The sequence below is a fragment of the Canis lupus genome, chromosome 8 (assembly GCF_048164855.1).
Source record: "Canis lupus baileyi chromosome 8, mCanLup2.hap1, whole genome shotgun sequence".
NCBI classification, from domain to species: Eukaryota; Metazoa; Chordata; class Mammalia; order Carnivora; family Canidae; genus Canis; species Canis lupus.
Genome location: NC_132845.1, coordinates 32,219,895 through 32,241,989, shown reverse-complemented (window position 1 = coordinate 32,241,989; position 22,095 = coordinate 32,219,895). Strand labels below are relative to the sequence as shown.

Sequence of the window (22,095 nt, the reverse complement as noted above, 5' to 3'; positions counted from 1 at the left end):
AAAAATTGAGTTGTATATTTAAGATTTTTGCACTTTATGTCTGCTATGGGTGTATTTAGTTTGCAGCAATACGTCAAGTTGAACATCGCATGTGCACTGCCTATATGTATAATGCAATTCCACAAAACACTAAAACATATTTTAAGAATAATTTATTGCTGGGCAGCCCCAGTGGCGCAGCGGTTTGGCACCGCCTGCAGCCTGGGGTGTGATCCTGGAGACCCACATCGGGCTCCCTGCATGGAGCCTACTTCTCCCTCTCTCTGCCTGTGTCTCTGCCTCTCTCTCTCTATGAATAAATAAATAAAATCTTTAAAAAAAAAGAGTAATTTATTGCTAAAACAAGTATAGTAAGTAAGATTGATTCAATCGACAAATTTCTTAAGTATCTTGTAATTTTGCTGGGGTCAGCTAATTAATAGTTTTAAGATCCAATGAGTAAAATATGTGTGATGATATAAAATAAAGTGACATAATAATTTGTTAAACCATTACAGGTATGATGTGAAGGCAAAAAGAAAAAAGTTATTGATTAAAGGAGAATGAATTTACTTTACCTGCATGGTTTCAAAAAGTATTCTTAATCAGAAATGACTCGGAAGGGCAGCCCGGGTGGCTCAGCGGTTTAGCACCACCTTCAGCCCAGAGCCTGATCCTGGAGACCTGGGATCGAATTTCGCATCGGGCTCCCTGCGTGGGGCCTGCTTCTCCCTCTGCCTGTATCTCTGCCTCTCTCTCTCTGTGTCTCTCATGAATAAATAAATAAAATCTTTTTAAAAAAGAAAAGAAATGACTCGGAATTAGCCATTTTCTAAAGCTTTATAGGTATGTGTTAATAAACTATTATGTTTTACATATTTATATGATAATTCCTTCTAAGTATTTACCATAGATTAAGAAATGTTGCTTTATAACACATCACTTTGAGTTATTTATTTAACATATATAAAAAAAACTGGGTATATAAAATTTTCTGTCACTGTGCATCTTTCAACAAACCCTCAGCAGCCTACAGCACTACACGGATGAGGTGACAGGTTCCCTCTGTCAGCAGTATCTGATATTCATGTCATTTTTTAGTGATAGATTCCCCCCCTTCCTCTTTTGGAGGAAGAAGACTACTTCTAAGAATGACAAAATGCAAGGTTTGAAATGTGATAGGCCACTTTATAACGTGGTTTCATGACTGACTGTAACTAGTACTTTTATGTCACTTTCTGACATACTTTAAAAATACAATTGTTGGAAATGCTAATAATTCAGTTCAGTTGGAGAGTGTTTCCTTCTTTTCAAAGAAGTACTACAAACACTTGATTCAGACACACACACACACAAAATACATTATAAAGGGGTTATCTAAGAGAATAATCAGATTTGCTTAAGCGGCTTATTTGTCATTACTTATGAAGAAGAGAAGTAACAATGAACTCTGAGTACATTAGGGAACACAAAGAGTAAGTCAATTTAGAAATATTCAAAAGTAGAATAGACTATTTTTTGGGCTATTTTACGTACACTTATTCTGAAGTTTTTTAACAAACTACTTGTGTATTTAGATATAGAGTAGATAACTAGCCTTTTGTTGAAGACTAGCCCTATATTGGTGATTTTGGTTTAAAAAATACGCATTTATAAATTTATATAACACTGTCCATTAATTACTCTGTGTTAGGTTCTAATATTTGCATTCTAGTCTTTGAGGTGAGAGCACAGCATTATTTTGCACCCAATAATCTGTATCTCCTTAATTACCTACCACCTTTTTAACATCCACTTTTCTTCTATGTGACAAAAGTTCTGAGTCATCTTCTCCCACTGGAAACTTATGTAAGAGTTGGATAAGGGAGCATGAGGCAAGGAAAAACAGGACAAAGATTTAGTCAGTGATATACAACACATCTATGCTGTTTTGTAACCAGTTATGGTTAATTCTTCAAATTTTGAAATGGTGGCATTTTATTTGGCACCGCTTGGGAATCAATATATGGAGTACCTCTCAGACTGCATCATCTTCTGAGCATAGAGGATACAAATAGTCCTTTACCCATTATTGGCCATCTTTGAATCTTGTGACTCCAGTGCCATAGTCACAACATGCTAGATCAATTATTTCCCTTAGAAATTAAAGGCATTTCATGATGTTTTGGTGTCCTTTGTAGAGAAACCAACTCATTAATATGTTTATCCATTGAGTAGTGAGTGTATCAGGATTTATTCAGCTGAAAGTAACAAAAACTGGCCCAAAGTGGCTTGAACCACAGGAAATGTATCATTCACTTAAGTAGCTATTTGAGGAGCAGAGCCACTCAAGAACAACACTGAGGCATAACTATATCATTACATGAAACCTTTCTCAGCATATTATCTTTAGATCTCAGGCTTCAAACTTCACAGCTCTCGGACGGCTGTCACAGTTTCAGGCATCATGTGGTCCCAAGACAGCATGGGGTATGAAATGGAAGTAAATCGGAGCAAAAGTGTCTTCTCATGACACTCAATTTTTATTAGGAAACAAAAACCTTTCTCAGAAGCTCTCTAATAGGCAACCCCTAATTTCTCACTCACATTCTATTTCACTGGGAGTCAGACAAGCATAACTGAACTAAAGCAATTATGAATAATAACCATAACTGACCACTGGTACCTAAACAAAATAGAGCTTCTGTTAGCAAAAATATATGAGTGATGGCTATTAAGTAGACAACCAAAGATGTCAGCATCTGCCACAGATGATCATTATGTAATCAAATCCATAATAGAGAGTTTAAACACATGGCTAAATAGATAACACAGTGAAAGGAGAGACATAGTTAAGAAGTGCTGAAAGTAGAAATCATAACAGACAAGGGAGGAAAGAGTCATCAGTGTGGCAGGTTACTAGACCAAAAAGCAATAGATGTCTGATTCAAAGGCAACAACAAAATTACTGGCTCACTATATCTACTGTCTGGGTCATTAGAGTTGCTTATGGGTCACTGGAGCTACTTTTATGGTCTGAATGGTGATAAATGATTTTCTAGTGCTCTTTGATATCTTGCCCTTTTGATAAGGCATTGGGTTTTCTCTCTCCTTGGCTTCCCTGTGTTCTCTTAACATAAGTACCACCACCTGAGTAACAGGAGAATACTTGTGCCTCTTGAAAACTAAAAGCGCTAATATAGAGCTACTATTTGGACTACAATTCTTAGACAAATCATCCAGTGAATATTTCCTAACTCCTCACTGCATGCCTTACACTATACTTAGTTCTTGTTATAAAGGGTAAACGAGCCAAAGTCTTTCCCCTCATAGAACTTCATTCTATTCTAAGAGAGACAGTATTCAATAATAATACATATAAATTAGTAAAATATTTTCGTAGATGTGATGTCGAAGATGACAATGATGTTGAATATCATCATGTGCTAAGAAAGATCCTAAGCACCTTTTTTTGTTATTATTGCATTAGTTACCATTTTAATGTAGCCACCCTCTGTGTCTATTTTATCAGTGAGATGATGAGATAGTGATACAATCTATAAAGTGAATGAAAAAGATAAGAGGATTTTGTGAATGCTGGAATGAAAATTGATGCATAATTGTGTAAAAGAGAAAAAAGATACAAAAAGATGAGAGATCTGGAGAAATATGTATGGACAGAGAGAAGAGCAAGACTAAAGTCTATACACTTGCAACGAGTTTGGTGTTTTGAAGAATCGTTAGGAGGTCAAACTGGATAAAGTCCAGTGAGCAAGAACAACAATGTAAGAGAGCAGGCCCCACAGTTATGCAGTAAAAGATTATGCAAAGCTTCTTAGACCATAATAAGAGGTTTAATTTTATTCTGAGAGCAGTGGGAAGTTATAAAATGGTTCAAAATAGGGAATGATGTGTTTAACTTATTTATCTTTTATTTTTATGTGTGTGTGTGTGTGTGTGTTTAACTTTTTAAATGATCATTCTGGCTGCTGCCTGGAAAACAGAGTCTAAGGCAACCAACTTGGAAACAAATCAACCAGCTAGTTACTAAGATAGTGCTGACAACAGGTGATGGGTGGTAACAACAAGAAAAAGTGAATGGAACTAGTTAAATTCAGGATATATTTGAAGATTGTACCCAAAGTACTTCTTGATAGATTAAATATGAGATAGAAAAGAAAAGAAGCAAAGATAACACTTAGCTTTGGGCATGACAAATTGCTGAATGGTAGTCTCTTTTACTAATCTGAGAATATGGAAGAATCAGTTTTACTTTTTTTTTTTTTTTTTTAGTGCAAGGCAGTGTTGCATAGAATGACTAAACCTGAAAATTCCTTTTGAGATATCTATTCAGTGTCTAAGTAAAAGTGTCAAATGAACATTTTTTTCTTTATAGACTCAATAAGATGATTATTAGATCTGTTTTTCTCAATAGGATATTATTCATTTTTATTCATTTATCTATTCAGTCACTCAAGAAAAAAAAATGTACAAATTATTTTAGGCCTTTAGAAATAGCTTCAGATATTTTTAGCCCTCTCCTCCCAACCGAGCTTTATTTCACAAACCATCTATAGTACACATTTATTAAGATAATTTACTAAGAATGTATCAAGCTGGACTTTTTATCCTAATTTGAACTTTCTCTTCTGTTTGTCCAATGACCATGTTGAACTTTGTTCAACCCCTGTGATGCTGGAAAACAGGAAATGTTAAGAAATTCTCTCGCATTGTGTGTCCCAAGAAATGGCTTACAGCACAGACCACCCCTCCCTGTAAGACTGAGGTGAGACTCAAGAGGCTCCATTGTTTATCTGTGATAAACCCAGACACAGACCATCCAACTCTCCATTCGTTGCTTCACAAATGATTAGTTTAACTACTTGTTCTCCACTAATTAATCAGAACAGAATGCTTATTAACAAAACATTAAGATTCTTGCCCTAGATCCTTAATTTTGGCCCATCCTCACCCTGAGCCAACATATACCTCTTCTTAAAGGCCTCTTCCAAGAACAGACTCACTGCCTGATAAAACATGCTTTGATCTACTATCCAAACATGGCATTTTTCTCATCCCACTTTCCTACTACACTCAGTTCATCTGGCCTTGTTCAGTTCCCTCCATAAAAGAAAATCCATTTTTCCCCAACCCATCAGACATTTGCAGAGCTTATTTCAGCGTTCTCTCTAGTGCAGCAGTCCTACTCCCACCCCATCTCAACAGTCCTTTCCTTCTCCATTCAATAATGCTTTTGAATATCTCCCCTTACTAAGCCTGGATTTACTTATTTGACACTAGGTACTCGACTTTGGTCTAAAAGATCTACAACCATCTTTGACTTATTATATCAACTGTAATTTCTTACACTAACAAAATTCTACCTCATTCTGTTTCTCCAGAATGTGTTTACCTTCACCTTTCCACTCTCCACAAGAATTAGATAATATTATCACAACACAAAGAGCCATAGAACAGGGAATCAGGGCAGCCGAGGTGGCTCAGCACTTTAGTACCACCTTCCACCCAGGATGTGATCCTGGAGACCCTGGATTGAGTCCCACGTCGGGCTCCCTGCATGGAGCCTGCTTCTCCCTCTGCCTGTGTCTCTGTCTCTCTCTCTCTCTGTGTCTCTCATGAATAAATAAATAAAATCTTAAAAAAAAAAAAAAAAGAACGAGGAATCAGCCACTCTAACTAAAGAGTGTAACCATTTTACCCCTTGCTCAACATTGCCAGATGATTTTTCCCTAAATGATTTTCCCTAAATCTCTTCTTCTTCTGATCTACATGTCTACATATAAAATGTTGAGAAAAGAACCACAACAATTTCCTAGCCTGTCTAAAAAGAAATACAGGGAAGAGAAAGCAGGTGGGATTGGATACCTTAGCCTGGGATCTGGGAAACAGGTGAAGGGAGAAGAACTCAGATATATGTTAGAACATCATTTAAATGCATGGCCATTAAGGGGCACCTGGGCAGCTCAGTCAGTTAAACATCTTGCCTTCAGCTCAGGTCATGATCCCAGGGTCCTGGGCTGGGGCCTTACTTCGGGCTCCCTGCTCAGTAGGGAGTCTGCTTCTCTCTCTCCCTCTGCCTCTCCCCCTGCTTGTGTGTGTGCTCTCTCTCTCTCCCTTTCAGAGAGATAGATAGAGAGAGAGAGAGAGAGAGAGAGAGAGAGAGAGTCTATACTGAATAAAAAAGAAAACTGGAAGAAAAAATAGGAGGATTTCAAAGTATGAAATTCCAATTGAAGAAGGAACACTAAGAAAATTATTTTGAGGATTTCTTAGAGGGTGATAAAACAAGATGGTGACTTAGGAGTCTCCAAAACCCCTCCCTCTATGAACACATCAAATATACAGCTACACCTCAGGGAATTACCTCTGAAAGAAATCCAAAAACTCACTGAATGACAACTCCACAGTGGGCAAACAAGAAAATACATCAAAAGGGTGGGAGAGGTGGAGATACATTCTGACTATAAATTCCACCCCTGGAGTCAGGTATTATGTCTGCTTCCCAAGGGATGGGTTCCCACACTGTCCAGCTCTGACAGTTAATCAAGGTTTACATTCATGAGACCCAAAGGACTGTGGCAAACTAAGGAGTTCTTAACTGGTTATCTTTTCAGGGTTCAACTAAGAGAGAACAGACAATAATGCCCACCTCTTAGCCTTTTCCTGAAAGAAGTCCATCTATATACTTTTTCCCCTCTCATTTTTATTTAAATTCTAGTTAGTTAATATATAATGTAAGATTGGTTTCAGGAGTAGAATTTGGTGATTCAACACTTAACATAACAACACCCAGTGCTCAACACAAGTGCCCTCCTTAATATCCATCATTCATTTAGCCCATCCCCCCCCACCTTCCCTCCAGCACCCCTCCGTGTGTTCTCTGTATTAAGAGTCTCTACAGTTTGCTTCCTTCTCTTTTTTAACTCCCTTCCCCAATGTTCACCTATTGTGTTTCTTAAATTCCATGTTGAGTGAAATCATGCAGTATTTGTTTTTCTCTGACTTACTTCACTTACCATAATTATACTCTAGCTCCATCCATGTCACTGCAAATGGCAAGATTTCATCTTTTTGATGGCTGAGTCATATTCCACTGTGTATATATTCCATCTGCATACTTTAAATATTACTGCCTAAGGGTCAGGCTTCTAATTTATCATGAATCCAGGGTCTGTCTCTGATCCTCTCAGGGAATGAGGAAACCAAGAGACACCTTCTCAACCATCTCCCTATACCACACCATAAGACACCAGTATTTCCCTGAAAGGAGCTTGTAACACCTCTGTGCCATAGCTTTTGTAGCTGCTGCCAAGAGATGGGTCTCCAGATTAGCTGGCTCTGAAATCCAATGGAGATTTCCATTCGCAAGTTCCACAGGATTACAGCTAACAAAGCAGAAGCTCCTAATTGGCACAGGTACACTGCCCTCTCTCCCTCCCAACCACCAGCTACACACCCCGGCCCAGGGCAGAAGTGGCAACAGTGCCCATCTCCCAGTTTCTCCATGGAAGGGACGAACTGCATACTTTCCCAACTGTTGCCCAAGGATCTGACTTCCAATTAGTCTGAACTGAGCTGAATGCAGTCTCCCCCTTTGGGACGCTAAGGGTCTTAGCATATCCTCAATTACTACTGTAAACCACTAAGAACAAAGAATGTGGTTTGGGCAATTATAAAGGTTGAGGGACAAGCCCAAGCTCAGGCCAGGTTGATTGATGAGGTTCATTTACTACAGAAGATCACTCTGTCAAGACTGAGAAAGGGGACTCTTATTTATTTTTGACAAAGAAGCCAAGAATATACAATGCAGAAAGGATAATCTTTTCAATAAACAGTGTTGGGAAAACTGGACTGCCATACACAAAAGAATGAAACAACCCCTTTTCTTACACCATACACAAAAATCAACTCAAAATGGATTAAAGACTTAAATGTAAGACCTGAAACCTTAAAAATCCTAGAAGAAAACACAGAGAATAAGCTTTTCAACATTGATCTTGGCAATGATTTTCTGGATCTGACATCAAAAGAAAAGATAATAAAAGCAGAAACAAACAAGTGGGACTACATCAAACTAAAAAAGTTTCTGCACAGTAAGGGAAATTATCAACAAAATGAAAAGGGAACCTACTGAGGGGGAGAAAATATTTGCAAACCACATATCTGATAAGGGATTATATCCAAATATTCAAGGAATTCGTGAAACTCAATAGCAAAAAATTAAAAAAATAAAAATAAAAAATGGGCAAAGGATATGAATAGATTTTCTTCCAAAGAAGAACATACAAATGAAGAACATACAAAGAAGACATACAAATGACCAACAGGTATATGAAAAAATACCCAACATCACTAATCATGTAAATGCATACCAGAACCACAATGAAATATCACCTCACATCTTTTAGGATGATTTTATCAAGAAGACAAGAGATAACAAATGCTGATAAGAATATGGGGAAAAAATAAACAAACCCTTGTACATCGTTGGTGGGAATGTAAACTGGTACAGCCACAATGAAAACAGTATGGAGGTTCCTCAAAAAATTAATAATAGAACTATGATATGATTCAGCAGTCCTATTTCTGGGTATAGTTCAAAAAAAAAAAAAAAAACACAACCCTATTATCTCAAAGAAATGTCTGTACTTCTTTGATGCATCATTTACAATAGCCAAAATATGGAAATAGCCTAAGTGTCTGTCAACAGATGAAAGGATGGAGTATGAGACAGAGATAGATGATAGATAGGTAGATAGATAGATAGATAGATAGATAGATAGATAGATAGATAGATAATCCAATCTTAAACAAGAAGGAAATCCTGTCATTTATGACAACTTGGATAAACCTGGAGGATTCACAAAAACAAGCAAAACCCCACAAACTATAACTAGCATTACGCTAACTGAAATAAGCCAGACAGAAAGAGACAAACACTGTATGGGATCTCTTATACATGGACTCTACAAAAAAAGTCAGACTCATAGAAACAAAGAGTAGAAAAGTGGTTGCCAAGGGCTGGGGTGGTAAGGAAAATAGGGAGAGGTGAGTAAAAGGGTAAAACTTTCAGCTATAACATAAATAAGGTCTGAAGATCTCATGTATGATATGGTTACTGCAATTTACAACACTGTAAACTGGAATTTACTGAGAGTAGAACTTGAACATTCTTATAAACAAGTAAAAAGGGTAAGTAAGGCACTAATTAAGTTACTATAATCCATAAGCTTGGAGGACACAGATATGAGAACTGATAAGCTGGCAGAGTTGAGAGAACTTTTTCACAAGTTCACACTTGTTCACTTGGATAAAGGGAAGATCTGAAGTGATTTTTATATCTCACATTTTTGTAACTAAGCCCAGAAACACAAGGTGGTGCAATTTATTAAATGGACATTGAAGAAAAGGGCAAGCTTTGGATAACTGAAAATGTGTTCGGTTTTAAACATACTTAATTTGAGGTGCCTGTGGAATAACTAGTCTAAAAGGAAGTTTCCTATATGGTTCAGAGAAGCAGTTAAGGCTGGAGAATTAGGTATATGATTTTTAAGCATATATAAAGTTACAATATAGAAGTTAAAGTTCTGAGAATGGATAAGAAAAGTGAGAGATGAGACTGAAAAGTTGTGTGTGATATCTCACTAGGACTGATCATTAATCTCCTACATTATCCTGCCTATTTCTGAAGTCAGTTAAATTAACTCCAAGTCAGCAAATATATTATGCAGCCACTCTGTGCCAAGATACCATTCTAGATTTTCGGGATACAATAGTAAAAAATAGAGACTCACTGCCTTTCCTTTAAGAAACTATAGAATTCTTTGAGAATAGATCTTTATATCCATGATTAATGGTTTCCTAACATCTAGAACGTTATTATTCCAGCTCCTATACTGGGCATTTAATTATTTCCATGACTTGAATGGATGCTTATTTACCTCTAGTAGGCATATACTTCTTCTTTGCTTAGTGCAGTTTGACCCTTCCTCTGGCAGCAGCACATGTTTTACTTAAAATCTCTCTCTTTCCAGCCCTCAATCCAGGGGTTTACCTGGAGAGGAGAGGGAATAATTGACCACACCTGTAGTTCACAGAAGACATTGTGATGGGGACCTGACCCATTGGAGCCTTTTATATCAGAAACCACAGGGCAGACAGGGACAACTGGCCATCACACCATCCAGAGCTAACAGGGCTTTCTGGAGAAGTATGGTAATTCTTGGAAAAGATTATTTCCCTCCTATGAGTGCTGCTGCTAAGGGTTAGACAGTAGGCTGAAGCTGCTGGAAGCTAAATACACAATATAAAGAATCTGCCTGAGAGTAAAGCCCGAGGAAATTAGCATCAACACAGACAGACTACTGTGATTCCACAGTATTTTTTGACTGAATCCAGCTCTACCTGAAACCAACTTTTTTTTTTTTTTTGATATTTCTAAGTAAGTTGGAATAGGGATTTTGTTACTTGTAAGCAAAATACGCCACCCTATTTTAGCATAGATTTATAAATACAGGTTATGAAATCAGATGTTATAGGATCTAACTTCTCTTGTTATTAGATGGATGCAGTTAGTAAGTTGCTTAGCTTCTCTATGCCAAAGTGTCCTCATCTGTAAAATAAGGATGATGAAAGTGCCAATATCCTAAGGTTGGTATGAGGACTAAAGGAGACAACGGGTCCTTTCATCAAAGTTGGCACAAAGCAAAACAAAGTAGGACAATGATCATTATTATTGCCATTCACAATGTTTTAACCTTTAGCTCAAATGGAACAACTCAGTTTCTGAGAGTTACTTTGTACAGGCCTATCCCAATGCTTTTATCATGTTTAACTTAGCATCATTATTTCAAGTAACAAATATTTATTGCGCTTGTAGGTAATATTGCATATGTTTGCATATTATCAAGCATACACAGATTAAAATAACTGATTCTTGCTTTTGGCATGTTCAAACCAAGTTGAAATGCAGAATAAAATATAATAGTATTTATATAAGTGTATATATGCATGTGAACATATAAATGCCAAGACAACAGAGAAGTAAAATAACAGAATACAGAAAGAAAGCAGAAGGAAAAATGGACGAAGCACTGAAGAAAGAGGATTGGGCTGATGAGGAGGTTTGTTTGGATTTGGCCTGGGGATGCCTGGGTGGCTCAGCGGCTGAGTGTCTGCCCTCATCTCAGGGCATAATCCCAGGTTGCAGGATCGAGTCCCACATCAGGCTCCCTGTGAGGAGCCTGCTTCTCCCTATGTCTGTGTCTCTGCTTCTCTCTCTGTGTCTCTCGTGAATGAATGAATGAATGAATGAATACATACATACATACATACATACATCTTTTATAAAAAAGAAGTATTTGGATTTGGCCTGAAATAATTATGCCATAATCTGGTCATTAAACATATATCTCTAACAACTATTCATGTTATGAAGGAGGAGAAAGACAACTGTGAGGAATTTGTGATAATGTAGAAATGCCAAATTTCCCAATTGCTATTCTGTAGCATTTCTCAAATCCCTGCCATCTGATGATTGTACATAATGAGCTCCATATTATAAAACAGTGAATTTTCACCTTCTGTGCATCCTTATAATTTAGATTGTTCTATTAGTCAAAAGTCCTATGGCCACAGACAGATGCAATGTAAGAGTGGGAAAAATTCATGTATTTTGCTGATAGAAGCTGTGCTTCTCCAGCCCCAACATCCAAAGTCTATCTGGAGCTTTCCAGACTTGCAATTGTCAGTTTCTATTCCTGAAATATTCTCTCTGAGATATCTCAGATGCTCTCTCTCTCTTCTAAAATAACTTCTAAGAGATGATGTCTATCATCATGTTATCAAAAGTGCCTCACCTACCAATAAATACTTGACCTTTTATCCCATTTTATTTTCTTCTAGAATTGTCTTCATAACCTCATTTATTTATTTTATCCCTCCCAATGTCTAAGATAACTTGGAGCAGAGACTGTTTTTCTCTCCACAATTGTAACACAATGATCCAAATGTCATACTTACCCTAAACACTTGAGGAATATGTGTGAAACACAAGAGACACTTATAAACTAGTGTCTAAATCACTAAATTTGTGATTAAAAATGAAATAAAATTTACTTTGAAAACTTTTTATCTTGAAACAATTATACATTCACATGAAGCTATAAGAAATAATTTAAAAATTATTCCTTATTTTTTTATTTTCCCATTATGGAAATTAGTCAGTTTTTATAGTCAGCTATTATTTACTCCCTTTAAGCTACTCTGAAAACAACACTGCTCTACTATTCAAGTTGAATATATTGCTCTATTTTTTCCTATGTCACATTCCACACTCTTCATAGGATTCATTGACCATAACAGTTTAACAAAATCACAGGAAATAGAAATTACATGCCAGATCACAAAAAAGAAAAAGATTTTCTCCTATTCTTGCATCTTTACATACATGAGGATATATATATATATTGTTTTTTTAAGAGAGAGAGTGGTGGGGAGGGGCATAGGGAGAGGGAGAGAGAGAATCTTAAACAGACTCTGTGCTCAGCAAGGAGCCCAATTTGGGGCTTCATATCACAACCCTGAGATCAGGACCTGAGCGGAAATCAAGAGTTGGATGCTTACTCACTGAGCTACCCAGGCACCCACGCAAGGGATCTTTTAGATCTTTTAGAAAGACATAAACCATGACAGTCAGTTGAGCACCTGACTCGTGGTTGCAGCTCAGGTCATGATCTCAAGGCCATGAGGACTTTGTGCTTAGTGTGGAGTCTGCTAGAGAATCTCTCTGCCCCTCTTTCCCCCTCATGCTTTCTCTCTAAAATAAATAAATCTTAAAACAAAACAAAACAAAGAAAACCATAAGTATTATAAAACTATGAGGTCACTCCATTTTCACCTTTATTTTCATTATATGACTATTAGACTCTACGATAATTCAAGAAACAGAAAAGGAAACAGAAACTATAGAGAAAAAAACCTCAGCATTTTCTGTTAAAACTCTGTAAATATGAATCTCAAGGATTAGATTTGTTTTTAAGATTATTTATTTACTTATTTGAGAGAGAGAAAGAGAAAGTAAGCTCGAGTGGAGGTCAGAGGCAGAGGGAAAGGGAGAAGCAGACTCCCGCTGAGCAGGGCGCCCTACACGGGGCTCGTCCCAGGACCCTGAGATCATGATGTGAGCCTTCGGCAGACACATAACGGCTGAGCCACCCAGGCGCATCCGTGTTAGATTTGTTCAAAGTGAAACTGTACCACCTAGTAATTCAAATCAGCTTCTTTCTAGGATCATGTGCTTGTTTGCTCATCAAATATTCATTCACTGCATGTATATTGAGCACTTAAAATGTGCCAGGAACTATTATTATAGAGGTTGTATGGTTCAGACAACAAAATAAAGATCCTGTTTTCATGAATCTTAATTTGTACCTGGAGAATATAGACTCATACACAACATACATACAGGTGCATACACACTCGGTCAAATCACTAAAATATGTACTCTCCTGGTGCTAAGGCTGTGGAGGAATATAAAGCAGGGAAGACAGTAGAGAATGACTGGACAGTGGAGAATGGGCAGCTTTAATTTTAATAGTTAAATAGAATGGTTAGAGAAGGCCTTCTTTGAGGTGACATTTGTTCAAGGACCTGAAGACATAATCAATGAACCACACTCAGTCTGTAGGAAAAGCAGGCCAGGCAGTCATAACCCTCAACCAGTTACGTGCCTACCCCGTTCGAAAGAGCAGAGTGGGATGGGGGTAGAGAAGATGGTGCTTTGGTTAGAAAGGAAACAGGAGATGAATAATTTAGGGCTCTGCAGGCCAATGTGAGGCCTTTGGACTTTATCTCGAATCTAATAGAATTTGAGTATTCTGAGCAGAGGAGTATCCTGCCCTTACTTTTGTCTCTGGATCACTCTAGCTGCCAATAAGGACACAAGAGAGCAGTCAGAAGTTTTAAGCTGCAAACTATTCCATTAGTCTGTAAGAGTGGGAAATGGAGAAACAACAACAACAAAACCAAACCAAACCCTTCTCATTACTATATATATGAACAGTGAGTACCACAGAAAACTTTCAGTAAGTATTAAGCAGCTGAAAAAAAAAAAAAATTTCCCTGGAAGAAAGCTCCAGGCTGCCCCTTTCCTCACTACCCTCTTTCACTATATAAAACTTCACATACCTTCTCCTTGACTCTATGTAAAACACACGTACTTCTCCCTCTCCATTGTATTCACCTTTTTGTTTAAGGAAGCAGAAGTGTTAAGCTTCAGTTATTCTCTTTTCATCTATTAAAGCTTTATGCATTACGTGTAATCCATACTTTGTATCATACATCAAAACAATTAATGTACAGTACAGAATTTATAGAGTTGAACATAAAAAGGGCTTTATCTCCACTTGATGTACAATGTATGCAAAATTTCCTTTTGAATTAATGGAAGTCATCCGTGGGCTTTGTGAAGAGAACATTTTCAAGAGCTTTTTAGAAGATTTATCAGAATATGTGTATAGCTCAATTTCTTGATAGGTCTGTTGACTTTGTTGTTTAATTGGTTTATAAAAGTGTTTAAAATTGGCCTGATCAGAAAGCTCTTTATTACTCCAATATAAAAGGGTATCATCAGATACAGTATCTGTACAACTAATTGTTAAATGTCTTACTTTTACAGAAATGACTTACCTCTGTTCTTGGGATTTTTTTCCACTTATCTTCCACTTAGTGCTCACAGTCCTCAAATATTTACATTCTTTAATACTATTCAATTTCAACACCCTCCTTCTAATGCCAGCCCATTTGGATGGCCATCTACAGAGAAGGGAACTTAGCAGATACTGTGAGACACTTAAAAAAAATAAAGTAACAGATTTTGCAGTTACTTTAATTCAAATCTAGGATATAGTAACTGCTATATTCCAAGTATAGGCTTAGAAATTTTTCTAAAACAGATAATTACAGAACTGGGACTACAGAACGAATAATAATTGGATAGGATGTGCTCATTCTCTACCCTAAAGATAACCAGCCCCATGGATATTCTGTTGGAAATTGTTTTGTTCTGTTTTTAAGCAATCACAAGCACCTTTGCATTCGTAATTCTGAAAACAACTTTGAATAAACCCTTATCTATGTTTTAATTCCTTTAACACACCTTTGTAGTGCCTATTGCATACCAGGTACTACTCTAAGAGCCGTACATACACCCACTCATTACGTACTGGTGACAATTTCCTGAGGTGGGTCCTACCTTGATACCAGTTTACTGAGGAGTGTCTTCTGCACATTCTCCACGCGGCGGGCCAGCTACTCAGAGCGTTTGCCTCCCAGGTCTTAAACTCTCCAACAGCTCCCCAGACCAACTGAAAGAAAATCCGAATTCCTTATAGAGTGGGCTATAGAGTATGACATAATCTGGCCCCTGCCTGATTCTCCCTACATTTCTTCGAGCCTCCCTTTCATCCCCGAACTCGTCCACACTGGCGTGCCTCCTGCACCTGAGCACGTCAGTCCGGTCAGTGCCGTTGTCCCTCGCGGCTTCCTACTCACCGTTTCCTCTTCCTGCAGTGTCGTCGCGTTGCCCACCTGGCGGCCGCAGCAGCCCGGAGGTCCTTGGGGCCTGTGGCTGCCAGGCGCGGCCGTGACCCCTTGACCTGCGGGTGCCAGCGCCCAGGTGACCTGCCCTGGCAACCAAAGTCTGACTTTATTTACTTATTTATTTTTAGATTTTATTTATTAATCATGAGAGACACACACCGAGAGGCAGAGGACCCAGGCAGAGGCAGAAGCAGGCTCCCTGCGGGGACCGGGGTCACGCCCGGGGTCACGCTGCTCCGCCGAGCCGCCGGGCCCCAAAGTCTGGCTTTAGAGGCTGGGCCTGCTCGACGCCTGGGACGCTCGGGCTGCCGCGGGATCCCGGCCCCGCCCAGGCCGCGCCGTCCGCAGCCCGCTGCCCCCCTCCCGCATCGGGGCCCGGGGCTTGGGGGAAGGTGCTCTCCGCCGCCCGCCGCTCTTCCCCGCGCCTGGCCTCGCGCCCCGGCAGGCCCACCGGGCACGGCCGCTTGCGCATGCGCACACCCGCCGCCCCGCGTGCGCCACCTGCCGGCAGCCGCCCGCTTCTGCCCCGCGCCGGGGAGGGAGAGGCGCCTGTGCGGCCGAGCGGGCCCTGCAACCCCGCCGGCACCTGCACCCCCGCGGGCACCCGCGCCACAGGTGACCATTCGCCAGCCCCGCCTGAAGGACAAAAGCCACAGCAAGAATCCCTTTGCTCAGCCCCTTTTGAGACGGGGTCGTGTGCCCAGCTGCGCTTCTGCGGCTGAGCGGCCGAGGCCTCCGACCCGGCGCTGACCCGCTGCAGGACCGCCTGTTTGCGGCCATTGAGTCGTCCCACTTTGGGGGCAGCGGGGGGATTTGCATTTAGAACAGCGGATGCGCCGTAAAACAACAACGTGCGATCTCAGGAAACGGTGTGAGGCGCCGAGGAGCCCGTGACCGGACCCACGCACCTGCACCGAGTCCTGGTCACTTTGCGTTCCACTCCTACATACAATGCTTCAGCGCCTCTGCAGACTCCTGGAGAGCTGCCCTCCCGAGCCTGTTTCCGTAACTCGAGCCTGACCTCCACCCCCCCCCCCACCAGCGTCTTGAACTCCCTGCGAGCACAGGCCTTGCGGATTCCTGCCGCAGGATCCCTGTGGCCCTGAGAGCCCCCGTGTAGCAGGATCTGGCTAGGTGGCTGCTGAGTGACCCAGCCGGAGAGTTGCCTCATCCATCTTTTTTTAAAGATTTTATTTATTTATTCATGAGAGACACAGAGAGAAAGAGAGAGGCAGAGACACAGGCAGAGGGAGAAGCAGGCTCCATGCAGGGAGCCCGACGTGGGACTCGATCCCAGGTCTCCAGGGTCACGACCTGGGCTGAAGTGGTGCCAAACCACTAAACCACCCGGGCTGCCCAGCCTCATCCATTTTTTTTTTTTTTTTTTTTTAGCTTGATCCATTTTTAAGGCTTTTGCAACTTTCATACTCGACAGTTCATAAACTTAGTTTTAAAATATTTACTTGATTTTGAACCACTGTTATGAGTTAACATGTTTACCATTTAATAGTATAATACCAATTACAATTTTATATCTAATAATTATTAAATGGCTATTATTTCCATGTACAGCCCCAGGGTCATGCGTCACTTACTTCTTAGAACAATAATATTAATTAGATATTATTGTAGATGAAGAAACACCATCTAAGAGAGGTAAAGTATTGTCCAAGAGACCACAGCCATGTAAGCAGAGTTGACGATATTTAACGCATTGAGTCTAACTTTTGAGCCAGTGGTCTAGATGACTCCACCTGACTTTCTCTTTAATGCAAATATTCAGAGTCAAGAGTTCCTGAAATAATTTGCTTTTATGACCGGTATAGGTAGTCTAGGGAGAGGCCCCCAAATATCAAACATATCTGTGAGGGGCAGGCATGCCTACCTTCCACACTGAGGAACTCACGAGTTACCCATATTTTCCGACAGAGAGCCTTGGAGACCACGTTTTTCAGATGGAGTAGCCTCAAGGAGAAAAGCTGCAACACCGCATCTGACTTCACACTGGCAAGAAACAAACCAGCATTTTGTTCCCTGACTGGAATCTCTTGGTTAGTTTATTACCACAAAACCACAGTATAAACTCAGTCTAGTCTAACAATACTACTAAATTACAATTTGGGAAAATACACAATTATTTTCCAAAATCTGTTATATCTATTTATCTAATAGAGCCACATAATAGCATCCACAGATTATAGTTTTTAAAAATATGTATTTTCTTTTTTTATTTTTTTTATTTTTTTTTATTTTTTTGTAGTTATTTTCTATTATGTGCTGCCCATCTAATAAAGCCACATATGAAATCTGTTATATCTATTTATCTAATAGAGCCACATAATAGCATCCACAGATTATAGTTTTTAAAAATATGTAGTTATTTTCTATTATGTGCTGCCCATCTAATAAAGCCACATACGAAGCCACATATTAAGCAACAGTACTATATATATTTCCATCCTTCTACTCACAGTCTCACAGTCTCTTGGCCAAAATTAGTAACATGACTCCAAACTACATATAAGTGAAATATAAGCCAACACATCAAATATTCATAAGTGAGAAAAACTTTTCCCTTCTTCCCTTCTAGGTTCTTTGGCTGGTCTAATACTTAAATTGACATGAGATGGATTAACAGGGGGAAAATTAATTTTGTATAAACAGAAGCCACACAAAGACATAAGAGGCTCCCTGGTAGTTGGATAATTGTAGTTTATATCATTCTGAGCTAAAGAGAAGGGGATGGGGCCTGAGGTCTCAAAGAGGAGGAAGAGAAATCTCAGGAAAATGAGAAAATTAGTAGAGAGAAAATGAGAAAACGGATGTTTGGTAAATGTATGTTTGCTAGGCCATACAAAAAAGTCTTTCTGATATAAAAAACTATCTTTGGTATTAGTTCTTTTTTTGGTACAGACCCTCTATCTAAATTTTTTTAGGCAGTTAAGGGGTAGATAAAAAGCTCTTCTTGAGTCTGTTGGGTTTTGTCTTCAGCTTGAAATAGTCCACCTGCTAAAGTGGCACATTCTGGAGTCATGTATTCGGCTCTCCCTTGCTGGTGATGGTAAGCTCTGTCTTTAACATTTGTAACAGAGTGAGTGTTGTATTCTCAGGAGAAATACTGCAAAACAAACAGATTACTTGTATTTCACTAAACATAAAGCCTTCATGTCAAATCCTAAAATATATTTTAAATCATTTACTAGAAAAACATTTCAGGTAAAAATCCACTTCAGACTTTAATAGCTAAAGATTATCTTTAACAAGCATTTTAACTATCACAGTTAATAATGTGATGATGTAGATAATGAATTAAATACATATACTTCAGTAATGAGATTTCCAGTAAGAAGTAATTGGAAGATTGCAATGAAACAGTACTTATAATGACACAACAATAATTATAAGTCAATTTGGCTTGGAATGTGTACATCTAAAATAATAATTCTATGAATTTAATTATTACCAAATGAAAGTGTACAAAATTGTCATGCCTTACTAAAATGCTATTTTTACCATTTTGATATTTTTGTGACTATTTAACATATATTGAGCTGCTACAATGTAACAGATGCCATTTTTTAAAAAATTAACAATTTGTTCCTGGAGTAAAGACAATTTAACACACTATGTAAAAAAAGAATGGATAATTCTCTTCACCAGTTAGGGCTGCTATAACAAAAATACCATAACCTAGGTGGTTTAAGCAAGAAACATTTATTTCTCACAGTGCCAGAGGCTGAGAAGCCTAAGATCAAGGTGCCAGCAGTTTTCATATCTGATGAAAGCCTTCTTCCTGGTTCATAGATGGTAATCTTCCTATGTGTCCTCACATGGTGGAGGAAGAAAGTTCTGGGCCCTTGATTATAGTTCCATTATAATCCCCAACCTGTTATGAAGGTCCTCGCCCCACCCATGATCACCTCCAAAGGCAATTACCTGCTAAAGGCCAGACCTCCAAATAGCATCGCGTTGCAGATTAGGGTACAACAGAAGAATTCTGGGGAGACAAATGCATTCAGTTCATAGCAATGATGCAGTAGTATGGGACAAGACCTTATTTTTATAAGGACAAAATGAAAATGATTCTACAATTTTATTTATTTTAAAAACACACAAAGAGCAACAAACTTAAATCATTGTCATAGCTAAAAGTTGCCTGAGGAGATAGGACAACTAAGGTTTATGTGATATCCTAGATCAGAAAAAAAGACATTAGGTATAATCTAAGAATTCCTAAAGAAAGTAAGGACTTACTTAAAAATAATGTATCACTGTTGGTACACTAGTTATGACAAATATTTCCTATAATAATACAATAATAGAGGAAGCTGGGTGTGTGTTATGTGGGCACTCTCTGTATTACCTTCAAAATTTTTTTTTCCAAACTAATAGTAAGTCAAACTATCCTAAGATGAAAGTTTTTTTTGAAAAAGTAATTCATAACCCTGAAAACTATATATTTTTTCAAAGTAACATAATTACTTCTACCTGAAGGCAAAGTTTCCCTTTTTCTAACTGAATATCATGTTAATGATGTCCTTGATACCAATACTACAGTGTTTCATAATTCAACAGTTCATAAAGTCAAACAAAATTTGAAATATCATAGAATATAGTGAAAATAACAGTTATGAATATAACATTGCTTGTATCCTTCAAAGTGATGTACTTGAAAAAGTAATATGCTATAACTTTCAATATATCTGTAGTATTTGACCATCGATATTAGGCTGATATTTGCCTCCCCCCTCAGAAAAGAATAATTATTTCACATTGGTTGATGGTATAAAATAAAAGACAAATTGTTTTCAAGAGAATGATCTGATTGAAAAGTGTTGTTTGGTAAAGAAAATTAAAAACTAAATCTTCTCACTTGATAACCTCTGCTAAAGTAGAAGAGAAAGAAACAGTTGTATCATTGAATGAACATTAAACTAGAATGTGATCTACATCACAGGCAATCTGCTAGAGATTGCAAAGACAAATAAATCTCACCCTTTAAATAGGTAAGCATATGCAGCCCATCACATACATGTTTTCAAAATAAATTACAACTAGTCCTTAAGTAAGAGGACTTGCCAGCATCACTTGTCACACATAGCTCATCCTAAATTCACCAGATAATTGGGTGACGATCTGTGTCCACTAATAGGCTTTACCCAAAAGAAAAATAAATTCATATCTTTATGACAGGAACTAGTTTTAGAGTGAGGTACCCATAAATTTAACCTCCTGTCCTCTCATGGAAACACAGAGATGGGACAGTATCTTCCTTGATCACCTTGAAGGACATGGTTCTGAGGGATTTGAAAAAGACATCCCGAGGTCACAAAGCTGGAAAAAGTCTTAGCTTTTAAAGGGATTTACATCGATTTCCAAAAGACAAAGACAACACAATTATAGGATTCCAAAATAAATGCTCTATGGAAAGGGCAGGAGGGAAGTCTCTTCCCTTATTTTCAACAGGGAGAATTAAGCATCTTATTTTTAATTTGTATTTGCTCTGACGGTATCCATCCACATGCACTTGAATCATTCAAACTATCACTGTCAGAAATATCAGAGGAGGGCACCTGGGTGGCTCAGTGGGTTAAGCGTCTGCCTTTGGCTCAGGTCATGATCTCTGGGTCCTGGAATTAAGGCCTGAATCAGGGCTTAGTCAGCAGGAAGCCTGCTTCTGCCTCTCCCCACCTTTTGTGCACACACATGCTCTCTCTCTCTCTCTCAGTTTGTCTCAAATAAATAAAATCCTAAAAAAAAAAAAAAAATATCAGAGGAAACTTAGAAGTAGGCACAAGAGATGGGTGCAGCTAAATTGGCTTTGAAGAAGAAATCAGAGTGAGTGAAAGACCCATTATCTAAATGTTTAACTTAGAGTGATATGGCTATTGTAACAACAGATTGAAAACAAAAATAATTACCTCTCCTAAGTACCGTGTTCTTGGAAATATGTAATTATTATGGCAATAATTATTGCCCTAGGGTTCTAATTATAAGCAAATGAGTTAAGTGAGATTTCAATACCAGAAGTCCTTTACTGAGAAGTTCCACTCTAGTTATTTTTTTGTACACTTCGCACATTACTTTAATGTTATTTTACTTATGTAACTAACAACCAGGTTAACATATGGAACATTATCAGCACCCTTTTCAAAACTCTTTACTCATCCTAGGTTCATGATATCCTTCTAGAAACTTCCTTATTTTACATTTTACATTTAGATCTATAACTCCTTGGAATCTGAACAAGATTTCATTTTCCCTATATAGGTGTCTGAATGACCCATGACCACATATTGAAAAAAACATTTTTTTCTTCCACTCACCACTTTACAGTGATGGTTTTGTCATTAATCAGTTGTATAGCCAGATGTGTTTCTGGGCTGAGTATGAAGTTTGGTTTTTGTTTTCCTTTGTTTTTTTTGTTTTTTTTTTTTTTTTTGTCTATTCATTTAAAATTGTGCCCATAGCACAAGTTCTAAAATACTGCAGTTTTATAAGGAGTCTTGTCATCTG

General features: G+C 38.4%; 3 long non-coding RNA genes across 12 annotated transcripts in view; 2 read left to right on the top strand and 1 right to left on the bottom strand.

Annotated features, from left to right (window-relative positions):
- The window catches only part of LOC140638068 (uncharacterized), a 56,403-nt gene extending 55,644 nt beyond the window's left edge, over positions 1–759 (top strand). For all 7 annotated transcript variants that reach the window (XR_012035252.1, XR_012035249.1, XR_012035248.1 and 4 more), the window contains one exon: positions 498–759. This is a non-coding gene — a long non-coding RNA (uncharacterized lncRNA). The remainder of the gene's footprint in view (positions 1–497) is intronic.
- LOC140638066 (uncharacterized) overlaps positions 1–15,985 on the bottom strand; it is a 79,020-nt gene extending 63,035 nt beyond the window's left edge. Inside the window, exons 1-3 of one of the 4 annotated variants that reach the window (XR_012035240.1) lie at positions 15,739–15,985; positions 15,532–15,665; positions 15,233–15,344 (exon numbers count right to left, since the gene is read on the bottom strand). This is a non-coding gene — a long non-coding RNA (uncharacterized lncRNA). The other 3 variants (XR_012035241.1, XR_012035242.1, XR_012035239.1) reach the window with 3 other exon arrangements.
- Positions 15,986–17,508: 1,523 nt separating this feature from the next.
- LOC140637582 (uncharacterized) overlaps positions 17,509–22,095 on the top strand; it is a 36,979-nt gene continuing 32,392 nt past the window's right edge. The window contains exon 1 of the long non-coding RNA XR_012034667.1: positions 17,509–17,630. This is a non-coding gene — a long non-coding RNA (uncharacterized lncRNA). The remainder of the gene's footprint in view (positions 17,631–22,095) is intronic.